The following is a 17958-nucleotide window of genomic DNA, read 5'->3' on the forward strand; positions in this document are numbered from 1 at the left end:
AAGGTGTGCTGCGTGTGCGAGCCGGCGTGCGCCGCCTCTCATGCGTTTGGACACGCCCTCGTGCGCTCCTATTGGCTGCGCATACCTGTATGAGAGCGCGCTCCGGCGGCTGCGGGAACTTCATCCGAACAAGCGTAAATGACGAACACTCCAACTCAAACAATCCATGCAAAAAATCCAGAAAGATGCACTTGTTGGGGAAATTAAAGGTGTGCTGAGACCAAATGGACCTGTAGCTGTTTCTTGTCCCTGATTACTCTTGATCAACTTTTTGTTTTGGTATGATTTTGTTGATATGTCTTCCCTGTAAATGTATCACATTTGAAATACTCGTGCATGTAATGATGTTCTGAAGCTGTCTCTCAGCAACCCTGTTCCGATAGAACCGTTTCAGCTATGTACACTGGAAAAAAAAAATTCTTAATTTTCGGTTGCACATAAGTAAAATGTGGTAAAGTGGCATAACGTCCCCCTCTTTTTCTTGAAAATGATCAAATAATATTTGTTAGTTGAACGCATTTGAATCATGTGCCACTGATGTGCAAGTTCGAGGACTTTTTTTTCAGTGTAGAGGAAGAGGAAAAAAAGTGTGCTACCTGACTCAGGGGAAATGACATCTTCAAGTCTGAGTAAGTGCTCTCTTCTATTTTTCATATTTTGTCAATGTTTTCGGTCGTAATGGAGCGCATCCCTCAAATTAACGCAACCCTGTGACTCATACAAAATTAGAATTTTTATCTGAATATAATTGAGCAATGAATATTTTTATGATTATTATTTTTAATATGAATGTTTTTCTTTTTTATGATACACTGAAAAAGTCCTTTGAATTTACTTATTTTGAAAATGTACATTGGTTGCACATGATTAAAACATGTTCAACCATCATAACTGTATATCATTTGTGTCACGTATGGAGAAGAGCTGGACCAAAGAGCAGGCGGAGGCAGATAGATAGTGATGAACAGTTTATTGAGGAAGGTAATGGAGGTGGTCCTGGATGTGTTGGCAGGCAGTGGCGTGGACAGGCGGCAGGAATGACGAGGATCAGGAACACGGGGGAAACACTCGGAACGAGGAGAGACACGGGAGTCCAAAAGTGAAACAAGGAACAGTGTGGCTTACATGAGGTAAGTGGGCCGTGGTACCGCTGGAATAAGCTGCAGTACTTTGCCGTGGATTTCCGGAAACAGGCAGGCTTATACGTAGGTGGTGACGAGGGCTGATTGGAGACAGGTGCGCAGATTGAGGAAGGTGCTGAAAGAGAGAAGGGAGGGGAGAGAGAGAGGGCGAGAGGGCGCAAAGCACCCTCCAGGCTCCAATAATGGTACTGCAGAGCAGTTCATGACAGTACCCCCATCTCAACAGACGCCTCCCGGCCGGAGGTTTCAGGGCGCAGGTGGGGACAGGCTTAAGCAAAGAGACGTGGAATGTGGGGTGAATTTTTAAGGACTGCGGAAGTTCCAATTGGACGGAAGTGGGATTGATGATTTTGGTAATGGGGAAAGGACCAATGAAGTGGAAGGTCGTGGGAAGAAATGCAGACAGATTGGCCCACCTTGTATTCGAACGTCGAGGTGCGATGACGGTCCGCAAGCTCTTTATTGCGTGCGGCGGACTGGATCAACGCCACCCGGACATCCTTCCACACCGCCTGGACTCGCTGGAGGTGATCTTGAATGGCGGGGACTGCCACTGCCTGCTCCTGTTCTTTGAATAATGGGGGTTAGTAACCGTAGCAAGCCATGAACGGCGACATACCGGTAGCGGAGCTGGTGAGGGAGTTGTGAGCGTCTTCGATCCACGGGAGGAATGTACTCCACGAGGAGGGGTTGCATGCGGAAGGAAAGACTGAAATTGAACCTGCTCAGGAATAGTGCCCAGCAAGCTTGTCGGGGGTTGAGACGTTTCGCAGAACGGAGGTAAGCGAGGTTTTTGTGGTCGGTCCAAATGAGAAATGGCTGTTCAGTCCCCTCCAGCCAGTGCCTCCATTCCTCCAGGGCCCATATCATGGCCAGCAGCTCTCGGTTGCCGATGTCATATTTCCTCTCCGCAGGGGATAGGCGACGGGGGAAAAAGCACAGGGGTGTAGTTTCTCGGTCGGGGGGCCCCGCTGCGAGAGGACAGCTCCAGCTCCAGAGTCCGAGGCGTCAACCTCCACCACGAACTGGAGGGAGGCGCACAATGAGAGCATTGTTGAACAGGGATTTGAGTTTACTGAATGCTTGAGAGACTGCTGGGGTCCACTGAAAGGGGGAGCTGGTCGATGTGAGGCTGGTGAGGGGGATTGCGACCTTGCTGTAGTTGCGGATAAATTGACGGTAGAAGTTGGAAAATCCGAGGAAGCGTTGCAGTTATTTCCGGGTAATGGGGATGGGCCAGTCGGTGATGGCTTGGATCTTGGTGGGGTCCGATTGTAGTTGTCGCAACGTCCTCTCGGATACGGATGAGATGGTAGGCGTTTCGGAGGTCCAATTTGGTGAAAATCTGAGCTTCGCAGAGGGGTTCAAAGGACGGGTCAATCGGGGGTAGCGGTGACTTGTTTTTTATGGTTATGTCGTTGAGTCCACGGTAGTCTATGCATGGGCGGAGAGTGGTGTCTTTTTTTTTCCACGAAGAAGAACCCGGCCCCGACCGGAGACGAGGAACTAGTGGGATACTTGTTGCGTGAGGGAGTGTAGGGATTCCATTATTTCTTGGAGAGTCTTTTCTTGTCTTCCTATGTGGGCACCTTGGATGGTGAGTGCGTTCTTAAGCGCCTCCGGGGTTGCTGGGTCCATAATGGCCGAAGTATTCTGTCACGTATGGAGAGGAGCTGGACCCAAGAGCAGGCGGAGGCAGACAGATTATAATGAACAGTTCATTTAGGAAAGGTAATGGAGGTGGTCCTAGGTGGGTTGGCAGGCAGTGGCGCGGAAAGTTGGCAGGCAGTGGTGGGGACATTGGGGGCAGGAATGACGTGGATCAGGAACACGGGGGAAACACTCGGAACAAGGAGAGACACGCGAGTCAAAAAGGGAAACAAGGAACAGTGTGGTTTACAGTGGTACTGCTGAACAAGGCAGGTTTATACGCAGGTGGTGACGAGGGCGGACTGGAGACAGGTGCGCGGATTCAGGAAGGTGCTGAAAGAGAGAGAGAGGGAGGGGAGAGAGAGAGAGAGGGCGAGAGGGTGCAAAGTGCCATCGCGGCTCCAAAAACGGTACTGCAGGGCAGTTCATGACAATTGGCTGATTTGAAAGTAAAGAAGTGGAGAATTACATCAGTTTACCACATTTTAATCACGTGCAACCGAAAACGAACTTTTTTTTTTTTTTAGTGTAGAGCTCAGAGCTAAGTTTATTCTTGACCAGTTATTATAGCAGCTAGCATGCACTCCTGCGCAAAAAGAATTAGTAGTGCTTGCCAAATGTAATGTAAACTTTATTAGCAGGGGGACTGTTTTTTTTATTTTTATGACCAATTAAATTTCAAATTTCCGCACATCTCCTGTTATTTAGCGGCAGACATTGTGTGAAGGAGACTTGAAAAGAACAAAAAGTGTGTAGCCTCAGGATCAAGGTTGAACATTATCAACATTATCATTATCAACAGAAACTAAGGCACATTTGTTTGCATATTAGTCTCACTTTGTTTTATTATTATTATTCCAGGTTTCCACCTTCAGTTGTGTATAGGGAAATGGACTTTTAAGACATTACGTTAATGCAATACAAACTTAGCGGAGGAAACTTGCATTTATTTGGTGCTGTCCAAACAATCACTACTCTAAATACTTACAAAGATTTACTTTTCATAACGCCTTGAAACCAAAATATGCTGTATTCTGTGGTTTTCTTGCTTGTGATATGATCTGAGGTCACCATGGCGACGATGTAGGTACTATTGTCTTTATTACCAGTGTAATACAGCAATACACCCCACTGTATCATCGAAATGATTTAGAAATGTTATTTGACGCCAGAAGTCTTACTGTTGATTCACATAAAGATGAAGAAAGACTCATGGGAACCAGTCTAACAACTTTATGCACTTGGTTTCTATAAATATTGATTTTATAACAGCTCCCGTGTGCTCTTCGTAACAATTGTTAAAAGCAGACCTCCAACGCCACAGAGACCATCAAAACGTCATTGCACGCTTCAATTGTGGGGTTAGTGACTACTTCTTCTGGTGGCAATATGTGCACAGTAACCCCAGTGTACACTCTTATCTTACTTTGCATATCTCTTTCGCTTCGAGACTTGTGAGTTGACTTCCTGGAAAATTGCACGAGTGAAGTCATTTGACTTGTGCTGACAAACTCCAACCAATGAAAGCATCCCACATGAGGAGACAATCTTGCCTGAGCTCTCGTGGATTCCGGCTGTCGCACGTTCACTAAGGTAATTGCAGTTAGATGTACAGTTCACAAAGCTTTGTAGAGTTTTTGGTAGTTTTCTTTTTTTTTTTTTTTTTTTTTTTTTAATCACAAGGAAAATGTACTGTGTGCATTTTGGCAGGAGTGAAGTGAATTTGCCCATTCATCCACGGACTGGGAGCCAGCTCTCGGGAAAGTGATGTTACAAATTTCCTTTCCATCATTTTATCCTAAGCGTGAGGTTATTACAGGACAGTCGATGCGCACTCTTTAGAAAAGGGCCTTCTATCGGACCTCACAAAAAACAAATGTGAATTTTATATTTGTGGCTGATGCGGTTTCTACAATTGCAGAGGTGCTCTATGTACAGTATGTGCCAGGTGTTCTACAAATATGGAACTGTGCACGTCTCTGTACCAGTTCCATATTTTCAACGTATCTCCGCCAGACCCTCAATGGCATTTGCTTTCCCTTTTTCTTTCAGCCTTCTTTTGCATCAGGGAAAACGTGTCGGAGCCTCTGCAGAATGAAAATAAAAAAAAAACACAACAGCTTTTCCTGCACCGTGCACATGGCGCATCCCAAAAACAGCGGCGGGCCGTGTATTTGGTACCTGGGTCTTAAGTGTGGACCTGACCTCATCTACCTCTTAACCGCTTTCACGTCGCAATTATAGAAACCATCAACGCTATACAAAAATGCAACATAACAGCACGCACCTGCGCCACGTACATCAGCTCGAGCAGTTCAGAATCAATATTTATCGAATGACATGGCAAAATTATAAAAAAAGAATGAAAAAAAAATCAGTCGTACTCACCAGAGAGGCTGATTATTAAATGTGTGCTGGCCCTCTGAGGCGAATTTGAAATCTCATTAGTTTGAGAAGCAGTGCCCTTGCTATTAAAGTTTGGCCAGCGCTACTGATTCCGAAGGGAAGATTAGAATGACATGGCAACGCAGAGGCTGAAATCTCATTGGTCAAAAAGAACAACAACAAAAAATACAACATATGAAGTGTGTCAGTAAGATTCCAAGATTGGTGTCACCCAAGATATATTTCAAATCCAAAGTGCAAAGCATCAATTAGTAACCACGTAGGGCAAGCATAGGCTATGTAAACATACTATTTCATCAACAACAAAAAAGACCCTTTCAAAATTGGCTTGATAGTCTGCGACACACGAACACGTACACTCCCCCACCACCACATCCAGGGGAAATGCTTGCAACTCAAAATGTGCGTACTGCAGAGCACGGGCCTGCAATGGCAAATGCTCATTCTGATTCCATTACAGAGAGGCTGACTGACAGTACGACCCCATCATTGCGATGACTCATCTGGTCCAAAAGAAGCTATTTCAGTTCGGTGGAGCCTCTTCAAAAGAAAAACGACATTTTCAAGCTTTGCAACTGTATTGTTGCAGTGAAAGGTAAAACTTCATTTTAAAGTCTTTGGATCATCTTGCTATAGCAATGTCTTGGACAAATGCAGCACTCTTATTATCAACGGGAGAGAACAGGGTGTAAGCCTACGAAACAAATCATGCTTTATAGTTGCACATGTGGCCATTGTTCCGCTCGATTAAATTGAGCTTTTTCCGTTCGTCAAAATATGTTTTTAAATTGACAACAGCAATTTGGAGAGGAACGTAAACTGCACGAACAATATTTCTGAGTAATACAACCCAAAGTTAGATTTTTCAGCTTCGTCTGTTTTTGTCACGATTTAAGAGTTCGGAGTGGCGGTTTTTACAGGCATCAGGTCGACCCGAGCGCAGGAATGACAGGAGGGAAGGATATAAAATACAAATAAAATAAAAAACACAAAAATCAAAAATAGGTTTTGTAGATACCAAAAAGACAAACACTTGCGACGTGACATGTAACAAGGACAATGAACTAACGTTGACTGAAAGAAAAATACAAACATTATGGCGCGACAACGAGGCACACTTGACACGAGTGGCTGCAGGGAGCTTATCGCGGGGGAACGGGGCTGTCAAGAATGAGTGGAGAGAGGGAAGGCACAAACAGTACACGGGGAGCCCAAAGTCCGAAGAAAACCAAATCAGATCAAAAACACAAAGCAAAGCAAAAACAAACAATGTCTTCTCATTCTTCCCTGTGTTAGCTGTTGTTTGTTGGCTGACTTCTTTCTTGACTTGTCTCTCGCACTCGCTATTAATAGCAGTCATCAACCTCCCGGCATCCTTCTTTCTCCTCTTCAACCCCTCTGCCTCATTTGGCACATTTTCTTCACTAATTCACTCCCGCATAAAGCGCTGTCAACACGTCCGCGTGTCTCAGAACTTTGGCCTCAGAAGCGACGGTGCAACTGCTAAAGTGAACGTCCGGACGGAGCAGAGATGAACTGCGTCTTAAATTGGAGATTTGAGATCTTTTTAATTAGTTTAATCATGTCTATAATTTTCTATAATTCATTAATTAATTCATTAATAATATATATAATAATCTATAATTCCCCCCCCCCCCCTCAATAAAAACGTTAAAAAAAAAATTATCAAGGAAACCAAGATGGCTTTAGCTGTCTGTATTTGAAAAGATCTAAAAGAAACAGTTTGTTTCCGACTTGGATGGTGACTGGGAGAATGAATGTCTTTTCATTTACGTGTCCAAAAAGACTTCAACTTTTCATTGAGCAAGTTTAAAACCTGTTATTTGCTATCCTTTTTTTTTTTTTTTAAATGTTTGGCCACAAGTGTCTTAATTATATGTTTGACCACATTAAATACAGTTGAACCATTTTTGTATTATTATGCTATTATGGTTTTTTTTTATTCATCCTCCTTTTCCCCCCCTCATCTGATCAGGAAGATCTATTATTAAAAGCATAATTTGAACTTGCAGCACGAGTGTCTTCTTGTGTGTGTGGGAATGTGTTTCTGCAAGCTACATCAGCTCCCTTTGAAAGACTGAACTCTTTTATTTGAGTCAAAATCGGATTTCTCCTGAAAATACAGCGGAACACCTAATGATTGACTCGGATCGGTTCCAGGGTCCCGGTCGGTTGGATTTCACAACAGGCACGTGCTGCTGAGGATCTTTCCCGATCCAGGACAAAAGGGCTGGTGCTTGAGCACCATTTGGGGGTGTATCTGTGCAAGTGCCTGTTTCGCAACTTTTTTTCCCCCCCCTAGAAAATCTCGGAAATTGAATTAATCCGTTATACGGTCAAACTGTCAGCATCCGTCAATCAAATACACTGCTTGTGTCGTGGTACATGCTGCCGCCTCTCGTACAGACAAAATGGGCGGGTTGCTTGAGGAAGGGCATCGGGCGTGAAAACCGCGCCCCAAACAAATCCCGCAAGTGCATCTGTGTGGCAAAGCCCAAAGTCACCACAGCATATTGTTGACATATTGTTCTTTGCCAGCCACTTGTTGCAATAACTTCCATTTCTCTTTCTCGCTTGCCATCACTGCTATTCTTCCATTAATTAATATAAGTGAGTTATATGATCGCTGACCTCACGCCGCAAACAAAATGTCACAAATAATAATGCATAGACCAGCAAGTTATTCTTTTTTTAAGCATATGTGTCCCAAAGTATTAGTTGTGAAAAAGAAAAGTGTTTTACATTGACACGTTGAGGTTGTACTGTAACAGTTTTGGCAAGAATGTGACCGTCTCAAATGGTCACAGATTGAGACCATGAATGCAAAATATGAATATGACCATGAAGATGAGACATTTTCTTCATACAAAAGATATTCATCGCACGTGGTCACTTATCCAAAGTCAGTTCTTGTTCCTCGTCTCTTCCAATCATATTCTCCATCTTGATCATCACCTCCAAGGACAGAATGGATTTTTTTTAAATGGACCCTTTTCACTCCCGTAATGCCCTTTATGCAAATGACCAATGTGCACACTTTTCCACGAGCGCAACAAAGGCAGCGGCCGCCTGCGGTCAGACAGTTCCAATTACTAATCAGTGACCTGGGAAATAGACTTGGTGGTGGTAGCGGTGCAGGGAGGTGGGTGATCGCCGGGAGACGAGGGGAGGGGGGGCACAGGAGCAGGTGGCGCACAAAACTAGGCTGTCAGATTCGAATGTAGCAGAACTGCTACATCTCGTTGCAATTGACATTCTTGAAAGGATCGTGACTGGAAGCTTCAAAAACAACAACACACGAACCAATGTGCTTTACAAAGTACAGATGAAACAGAAGCTGTATTTGACATGAACTCCATTTAACAAGGAAATACACTTGCTTTACTCAAAGTTAACACAACACAAAGAGAACCTTGGTCTGCGCCTTCCTAGGGGAGATCTGTCTCTCCCAGTGTGCTTTTGTGTGCGTCCGAATTGAGTATTGCTCTGTCTCCCCTTCCCTGCAAATATTTGTAATGGGCGACCGATGCCAACTAGCACTCATCAACTCTTCATCACAAAACAAAACGTAAGGACATTACACGCTGACACACTCTAGATTGAAGTTAGGTTGACCACCTGCACAGCGAACCTAGCCTCAACTTTAGTTGAGGGGCCACGTAAAGCCTCATTTGATGTCAAAGGGGCAGGAGCACTGGAATATTACCATACCTGATATAAGAAATATGTTTGAATGCAAAACAAATGAAATACATTCAGAAAATCTTTATACTTAATGACTTTTTGAAATCGTTTTACAAAACAACGTAAGCTTTTGTGAGAATATTTTTGCTGCAGTTTGCCAGAAGGGACAAAACTTGAAGTCACAGGCATTTGGAAATGAAAAATATAGTATTGCACTTTCAAATGGAATCAACTTATGGCGACCTATGAATTATTGCAATTCCATTTTTTTTTACAGGAGCATAATAATTCTCAACCAGCACCACAATGTGTTTTGTAATTTTCCGGATTGTAGCCCCTAGTGGGCCGGTTTTGGGCCCGTGGGCCGTTGTTTCACACCGTTGCGTTAAGGTATAGACTCAGACTTTCTATTGACAAGCGAAACCTGAGGAATTCATGTCATTGATTTCTTCCAGGGGCGTACCGTCGCCATTGTAAAACCCTTAATTGCATTTGAACATGCTTAACTGTAACTGCTTTGTTTTGCTCGGGCTTATTCATCCTTCATCATTTGCGGACTTGGGATTGATACTGTTTTTCTCTTTTCGTTTCTCTTTTAAGAAAAGAAAATCACACTGGAAGATAAATGAGCCAAGGTTCACTGAGGATGTTCACCTCGAAATAAATATTATCTTTTGACACTGCAAGAAACCAAATGAAAGTATTGTCATGTTTTGGTGCAATTTTGTATTTTTAAAACAATTTTTTTTTATTGATACAAGCTATAAAGCAAGAGAAAAAGCAGTTTGCCTTTATCGCGCACACAGATGAAGTACAAATGAACCCTGGACAAACAAATACAAATCAGACGTTAAACAAGTTAGATGTGCGCGGTCTGTCTCCAAGCATTTGTCCTGCAAAGTGAGACGCACCAAACCTCCTTTCCTCATTTCCTCCTTTCCCTTACCTTCAAAAAAACAGCATTTTACTTGAATGGCAACTCCACTTGCGCTCAGGTGCTTTTATCTTTCACCTTGGGGTTTTCTTGTCCGTCATGGAGCTGCTGCCTCCTAAGCACCATCGAACAATGCACACCAAATGCACACGTTAGAAGTGTTGGAAGGACTTTATGGCACCTGGGTGTCACGGACAGCAGCATTAGCGAGCAGAACGGCAGCAGGTGTATCGCTGCAGATGGGACGCGTGACTCACCAGTGGCCCTGACAGTGCTCACGTCCTCCCACATGTTCAAGAATGTTGGAAATGACAAATGAATTTGTCACCCAAACAAGAGTTATGCCCTCCAGGGCCACGACAAATCGGGAGACCTTGACGTTGGCTCTCAATGGATGAGTGAGCGTATGCAAAATCTATCACTCTCTCTTGAGGGCAAGCTATCTCTAAAGGGACATATTTAAGGAAAATGTACTTTTTAATTGCTTGCATACAAATAGTTGTGTCTCTGGAGTGCCTGTGCACCCCTCTAATGTGAAACAACCAAGTAAAACCTTTTGTTATCGGTCTGTGAGCGAAATATTGGTGTTGCATATCAGTGGGGCTCATTTCCTGTCTGCCAAATTGGCAAACACGTGCAGCGAGCCTTGCGCTCTGCACGAAAATCTCGATCAGTTTTTGCGCTCCGCTGCAGATGCGCCGTCTATGAAAATAGAGCCCCATGCGCTAAAATGCTTTGATTGTCGCGCTGACTTTTTTTTTTTTTTCCCGCAAACGGAAGCAAGCAGCCTTGCTGGAGGGATGACGATAGCCGGCCCGCGACGAAAGCATGTCGCAGACATGTTATGAAAACACCTGGGAACTGTTTTCCATTGTGAGAAAACGCATAATGTCTCCTTTATATATTTGGGTGATGCAGCCTTGCAGCCCATTGCCCTCAAACTGTGAAATGCATTTGCTTCAGAGCTAAGAACTGCCGCTTCACTGGTCATTTTTCCTTGTTTTGATTTTTGCCTTGAATTGCTTGATTCTTTTCATGTATTAACTGTAAAATGTTGCAACGCTGTATTTTATATTTTTTGTATGTCCTCTCAGTAAAAGTTGCAATCTACTGTAAATGATTTTTACTTATTTACTTGAATTCATCTATTTTAACATTTCCAAGAATGTTGCACTGAAAACATTACATACTATAGCTCAACTGACTGATTTATTTTTTGCTTGTCTGTGTAAAGCAATTTTTAAGCAAGTTATTATTATTATTATTATTATTATTATTATTGTCAAAGAGGCAACCACTCCAAAAATGATGTTGGTCTTTAAAAAATGCATCTATGGTATAGTTGATAGAATTCATGTGCTATGTTGTTCTTTTCACTTCCAGAGCTAAAATAAGAAATAAGGTGACGAACAGACGCAAAGACTCCTCGTAGATAATTTACCAACCCGTTATGTTCTCGCAGCCATGTTGACAAACACACATGCCACTGTGCAAATGGCACACGCCGCCCACGCTTACAGTGCTGACGATTCATAGGCGGCATGCACACAAATGCTTGTTACAATTACGTTTACAACACACAAAGACAAGCTTCGTTCTTCAAACGCTGTCGCCTTCATCCGCTATTGTTTAAAGTTGGGGGTAGTAAAGCCGAGGTGTTCAGAGTTTTGGTTTCGCAGGTCTGCTCACGTCCACGAGGGCTGCGCAGTGATGCGGCAAAGCCCTCGAGAAAAGCTGCTGCCCACGTTAGAGACTTGAAATAAACCACTGCCCTGATTATACAGCTCTCTTCCCAGCATTCGCGCACATGCGAGCTGAAGGCAGCCGGCCCGCGCGGCCTAGATGTAAAGCCCAGCCGAGCGTAGCGCAACGCTGCGCTCCCTAAAGGGACCTGAAAATATATCTTAGTGACTGAAAAAGGAGCATTAGTGTGCCCCAATGATGTGGACATTACCACAAGCTGCCTGCCACCATCTTGGCAAGCAGTACACAGCACACGGCCATGCTGGTCTTGATCCTGTAGGGATGATGATCGTGACGATTATGGATTATGTTGGACAGGTCATGACAATGCATGGTGCTGCCTGAAGACAAAAAAAAAAAAAAAGGACATTGCTTCGTTTCAAGCTCAGGAGAACGGAAACGCCGACACTCGTGTTAACTACGACACGAAATGAGATAGCTAAGCTCAGGGAGAAATCAAACAGATCCGAAAACTAGCAACAGTCACATCTAAGTGCACGACACCACCTCCAGATAGAAAATACAGTCAAGGTGTCATTCTTAGAAAATCAAAGAAAGTCAATGTATACAATTTCAAGTGTGTGCCTTCAACTCCCTTGGAAAACATAATTAGCTTGAGGCTTGATCGTTACTTCTGCTTCCTCAGTTTCCGCCGCATATCTCGGTCAAATTGTTGTTTGCTAACCATGCAGTCTCGCTTTCTCTGTGAAATGATATTGCACCTTTTTTTTTTTTTTAAATGTATATTAGAACAACACACTGAATGGTCTCGGTCGTATGTGTGCATGGAAATTAGTCGGGTTACAGTGTTTTTAATTGAGCATTTTGAGTTGTTGTTGTTTTTCACTAGGAATCAACTCCTTAAAACATTGTCACTTACAAGCCTAATGAAAGGAAGTGTGAAGAATCGGTTTCTTGTTTCGGCTTGTGTGACAGCCGCCGTCTACGCTGGTCCACCTGACTTACGCGCGACATTTGACTAACAAACGACAGCCAGCAGGGATGCAAACAAGGTAAAGCAACGTGTGTGCGCACTATAGTCGCACTGATCTTGAAAATGTACAATGATAATTGAGCTGCGTGGCTGCATGAGCACGTTTTTGTATCATGGAGCATTTTGAAGGGTTGTAAGCTGTATGTGCTCTCCCACAGGTGGCTGAGACATTCGTTCAACACTCTTGACATAGCAGCTGACTTTGACAGGTCGCCAGAAAGCTATGTGCGCGAGTCACAAACACACACGCAAAGTGACTGTTTGGAAAAAAGGAAACCCCAAATAAACCGTGATCCAAGGCTATAATTCCTTATATTCTTTAATGACTTACTTTCCAGTGTGGTCCGTGCTGACTCAGATTCACTTTAAATTTCCATCTATTACACTTAAAATCTTTTGAAAACTTTCCCTTCAGCCGTCGTGTGACTAAAAAGTGTACCCTCTTTACAATAACAAACTTCTTCTGGAGGAACCCAAGCGAAGAACGGCGCTCGACCCGTCCTGTATAAGCCTTGTGCCTCTTCTCCGTTAAACAATAATAGCGGTGGTCATTAACTATTAACAGGCTTTTATTCATTTGAGCTGAAGCCTCTTTGTGTGTCAAGGTCAGTGGCTGAGAGGGAGGCCAAGTGCGGCGCTATCCAAATGAGGGAATGAAAATATCCTCTTTCACAGTGAGGCACCGTAAGAACGCCGCATTGTGTGGCAGGGTTACATGTAGAACAGCCCGGAGCTGCGCATTAGCGTGTGACCTGATTCGAAGGCAATTGAATATGGAACAAGTCAAGCGCTTGCGTGCTTGCAAAGGAAGCGCATCTCGTCATTGACAATAGGGTATGAAGGCTTCGGCTCGCACGCAGGCGCACAAGTCTCACCTTGAAACTGAGTTCAAGGGCGCCTGAGCGAGAAGATCTCGATGTGGCGTGCGAGGAACTTGGAAACTTGTCACTGAAGAGAATGTGTAACTGGGCTACCGTTTCTACCAAATGAAGAAAATGCCCGGCGTGCTCTAGTCTAGGTCAAGTTGGCGAGTGTAAAGAGCAACAGATTACATTCATTATGATGAACATTTTGGAAAGTTTTCTTCAAGTCGATGCAGATGAACGTGAACTCGAGAAATGAACCCATTTGAGAGGGCTGCTCTGTCTCATTTAGGTGAGCAAGTCGTCAGTCTGCCACACACTGCACAGAATTTGAGAACCGCGACAATCGGGATTGAACTCCGAATTTGAACGGTGGCCACAACGTGCCAAGCCAGAGGAATGGCTTAAACTAGGTACATGACAAAAGACTTGCTTGGTTATTTAATTGAAACTTAAAAAGTTTCTAATAAGCCCCCTTTAATTGTACAATTCAGCTCGCCTCATCGTGCTACATTTTGAAGTTGAAAAATTCAGATCTCGTTTCTGTAGACAGGTTCGACTACAAGGTCATTTTCAACCAACTAAGCTCGCTCATCACAATTATGCCACCACTCATCAAAGTCATTGTGAACATATGAATGAAATTCTAGTGACGCGATCGCCGACCAACGAACGGTGATGAAAACAGTTCCTCCAGCCTTGAAGCTTTCATTCTTGGCAGAAGTAAAAAATAAAAAAATAATAATAATAATAGCAAAGAAGAGAGAGGCCACAGATCGACTGCTGCCGGTTGCTTTGTTCGCTCACACGCGCGCACCAAACGGGAACGCAGATTTGACGGTTCCGTCAAACTTCTTTCAAGCCGGCTTTTACATGTCGCGAACGTTCGAAGGAAGACCTCACAGCGGTGTACCACACAAATGAAAACCTTGGTGCTGGAATAACACGAACAAGTCACTGAGAGCCCGCTTGAGCTAAGTTTACGTCTAAGTTGGACAAAGAGTCAAAAGACTTTCATCTTTTTGACGGTGAGGTCGCTGTAAAGTCAAAATATATTCTATATGTCTTCTAAACTTGACACACCGCAGAAGAGAGCGTGACAGGACGCCAGGTGGTCTTTTGCCGACACATCTCTACATATACCGGCTAGCTAGCGTGCTTTAGGGGCTCCTCTCGGCCGGCGGACGGGCGGCGGGCTCGTCCGAGGCGTCGCCTCCTCGCTCAGGAATTGAGAAAACAACATCGAGCTCTGTTGTGCCAATCATGGCAGATGCATTTTTGGGGTGTGGGCATAGCTAGCTAGCTAGCTAGCTAACCGCACGCTGTAGTGGGAGAGATGGGCCTCGTAATAATAACTAACTCGCAATTGTGCCAGATAAACACGCAAGGTCCTGGAGTTTTTATATATTTGGCGAGGGGCGATTCGAGAATGGATTATTGTTCTTCTTTCAATTGTTTTCTATTGAAATTTGTTTGGAAATCTAAACAAGAAGAAGTCGAAAAGCATCCGTCCCGATTGTGTTCAAGGTTAGCTGAGTTCAACTGTATATGAAAAAAGGATGTCAAATGTCGTGCGATCTGTTTCATCAGCAGTCTTTTAGGTTTGCTGTGGAAAACATCGCAACTCATGTACGGTACATCGAGTACATAGAGAATGTTTTAGCTCATTTTCGCTGTTGTTGACCATTGCAATTGGGGTCAGAAATAACCACGCGAGCTTCCATTAGACACCAGCCTGTGCCAGGGGTGGTGCATCTCCTTTCACCTCCATCCCATTAGAGGCAGTAGCTTTTTTTATGATTATTATTACACCACAGCCCTTTTTTTAAGCATCCAAATTAGTAAACGGGTTTAGCACCGAGGCCATCGCGTTTCCCCAGCTATCCATTGTATCCGTGTCACAGGTGCTCCTCCCAATAACGGCTTGCTCCTAACCCAGATCGCTCTGGCCCAAAATGAGATCAACACCAGCCAGTTTGTCTCTCCAGGTGCAGGGACACGATCATCCGCAGTGCTGCTAAATATGAGCGGAGGGCTTCAGTGCCTCTTAATCTCAGTGGATTATCTCAACAACCCAATTATCCCCGAGTCCCATGTGAGCTGACCCACACTGGCCTTCTGTCCCAAGTGGGTGAGAGGAACTGGGTCTCATTATAGCAAGGTGACGATGCGGTAGCCTTTACATCTACGTGCACAAAAAGGATCAGGGGTACAGAAAAAAAATAAATAAGAAAATAGATGAAAAAAGTTTCAAAAGAATTTCCCCAAATGAGTCAAAGCCGCCATGAACATGAACGATCACAGTCATAGTGTGAAACAGCAACACAATCTTTCCAGCACTCACAAAGTAATACAAATGTGTACAGAAAAGTTTTATCACTAAACTATGCTAGCAGCAAAAGTCATAATTGTAGTAGATACTGCCATAAATATAATAGTTGAAGGGGGGAAAAAAAAGTACAACCACCGATTCCAATGAAGCTGGGATGTGTAAACCGTAAATAAAAACAGAATAGAATGATTTGCAAATCCTTTACAACCTATATTCAATTGTTTATCGCGGGGGTTAGCTCCCCCCCCCCCCACCCCTGCAATAGTTGAAATTTGCAATGTAGCGACCCCATTTTTAAAAATTACTTAAACATCATTTAAAGCTGTAGGAACCTCCGCAGACTCCTATTAATCTTCCCCACACTCCTATGAACCTCTACCATACTCTTAGAAAACATTTCTATACTCTGAAACGCCTTTTCAACTCTATGGTTTTTCCTTTTGTTTTTGTATTTTTACAGTTTTATTGTTCTAGCCTAGGAAGTGTTTATTTTACCACCAAAAAAATTAGATCATACCCTCACAATCCCGTGATATGGTGAATTATGCACAATAAGAATATGAAAAATATCTGCAATGTACTGAATCCGGAATAAGTGAACCGCGATAAGCAAGGGAACACTGTACACTACAAAGACAAGATACAGTATTTAATGTATATTAGTGCAGTCCATTTACCATTTACCAATGTTCATACTGTTTTTACTGATGAGCAACATATGCTGCCATCCAAGTATTGTCTTTTTCAAGGACATATATTGACATTATAATTTGTTATTAAATGGAAAGGTGATGTAAGACAGTGGTAAACATGTGCCTGTCCAGGAACGTGTTGCAGGTATCAAATTCAAAAGGAGTGAATATTTGCAAAAAAATAAAAAATTAAAAAATGTATCCGTTTAAACAAATATCTTTCTACCCTCTTTGTAGGGTATTCAATTGACTATAAGATGAAAAGGATTTGCGAAACATTGTAATCCGTTTGTTTACATTTTACACAATGTCCCAAATGGATTGGAATTGGGGTTTGTAATAAAATGCACATTTCTAAACATTTATCTTGTTTTTTTAAAAATGAATTTTAAACTGCTATTCTATTACCATAACCAATGAAAAACATAAAACTAAAGACTGATTATTTCATTGTAAGTGAGCAAACGTACAGTGAAAAAGTGTTTGCCCCCATTCTGATTTTTTATTTTTTTTTGCATGTTTGTCACAGTTAAATGTTTCCCATCATCAAACAGATTTAAATATTCGTCAAATACAAAACACAGTTTTTAAATGTTTTTTTTTATTATTAAGGGAGAAAAGAAATCCAAACCTACATGGCCCTGTGTGAAAAAGTGATTGCCCCCTAAACCTAATAACTGGTTGGGCCACCCTCAGCAGCAGCAACAACTACAATCAAGAGTTTTCGATCACTTGCAATGAGTCTCTTACTGCGCAGTGGAGGAATTTTGGCCCACTCAGCTTTGCACAATTGTTGTAATTCAGCCACACTGGAGGGTTTTCGAGCATTAAGCGCCTTTTTAAGCATCTCAATAGGATTCAGGCTACGACTTGGACTAGGCCACTCCAAAGTCTTTATTTTGTTTTTCTTCAGCCATTCAGAGGTGGACTTGCTGGGGTGTGTTGGATCATTGTCCTGCTGCAGAACCCAAGTTCGTTTCAGCTTGAAGTCACGTACAGAGGGCCGGACCTCTCCTTCAGGATTTTTTGGTAGACAGCATAATTGCTAATTATATTTATCACAGCAAGTCTTGCAGGTCCTGAAGTAGCAAAACAGCCCCAGACCATCACACGACCACCACCATATTTTACTGCTGGTATGATCTTTTCCTGAAATGGGGCGTTACCTTTACGCCAGATGTAATGGGACACACACCTTCCAAAAAGTTCAACTTTTGTCTCATCAGACCATAGAGTCATTTCCCCAAAGTCTTGAGGATCATCAAGATGTCTTCTGGCAAAATTGAGACAAGCCTTTATGTTCTTTTTGCTCAGCATTGGTTTTGTCCTGTAACTCTGCCATGCAGGCCATTATTTTTCTTCTGGTGGAGTCGTGAACACTGACCTTAACTGAGGCAAGTGAGGCCTGCAGTTCTTTGGATGTTATTGTGAGGTCTTGTGTGACCTCTTGGATGAGTCGTCATTCCGCTCTTGGAGTAATTTTGGTCGGCTGGCCAC

The 17958-nt window shown here is 43.2% G+C and overlaps 1 long non-coding RNA gene across 2 annotated transcripts; it reads left to right on the top strand.

The window, feature by feature from the left end:
* The first annotated feature begins 20 nt into the window (after window positions 1-20).
* LOC133467581 (uncharacterized) lies at window positions 21-12943 on the top strand. 2 transcript variants are annotated; one of them, XR_009785253.1, is made up of 5 exons: window positions 21-629; window positions 1013-4385; window positions 4503-5793; window positions 12431-12593; window positions 12733-12943. It is a non-coding gene; the product is annotated as an uncharacterized LOC133467581 (long non-coding RNA). The 2 variants fall into 2 exon arrangements; XR_009785252.1 differs by lacking the exons at window positions 12431-12593; window positions 12733-12943 and adding an exon at window positions 9504-10892 and having other exon boundaries at window positions 5659-5793.
* The last annotated feature ends 5015 nt before the right edge of the window (window positions 12944-17958 follow it).

Source organism: Phyllopteryx taeniolatus, chromosome 17 (assembly GCF_024500385.1).
Source record: "Phyllopteryx taeniolatus isolate TA_2022b chromosome 17, UOR_Ptae_1.2, whole genome shotgun sequence".
Classification (NCBI taxonomy): domain Eukaryota; kingdom Metazoa; phylum Chordata; class Actinopteri; order Syngnathiformes; family Syngnathidae; genus Phyllopteryx; species Phyllopteryx taeniolatus.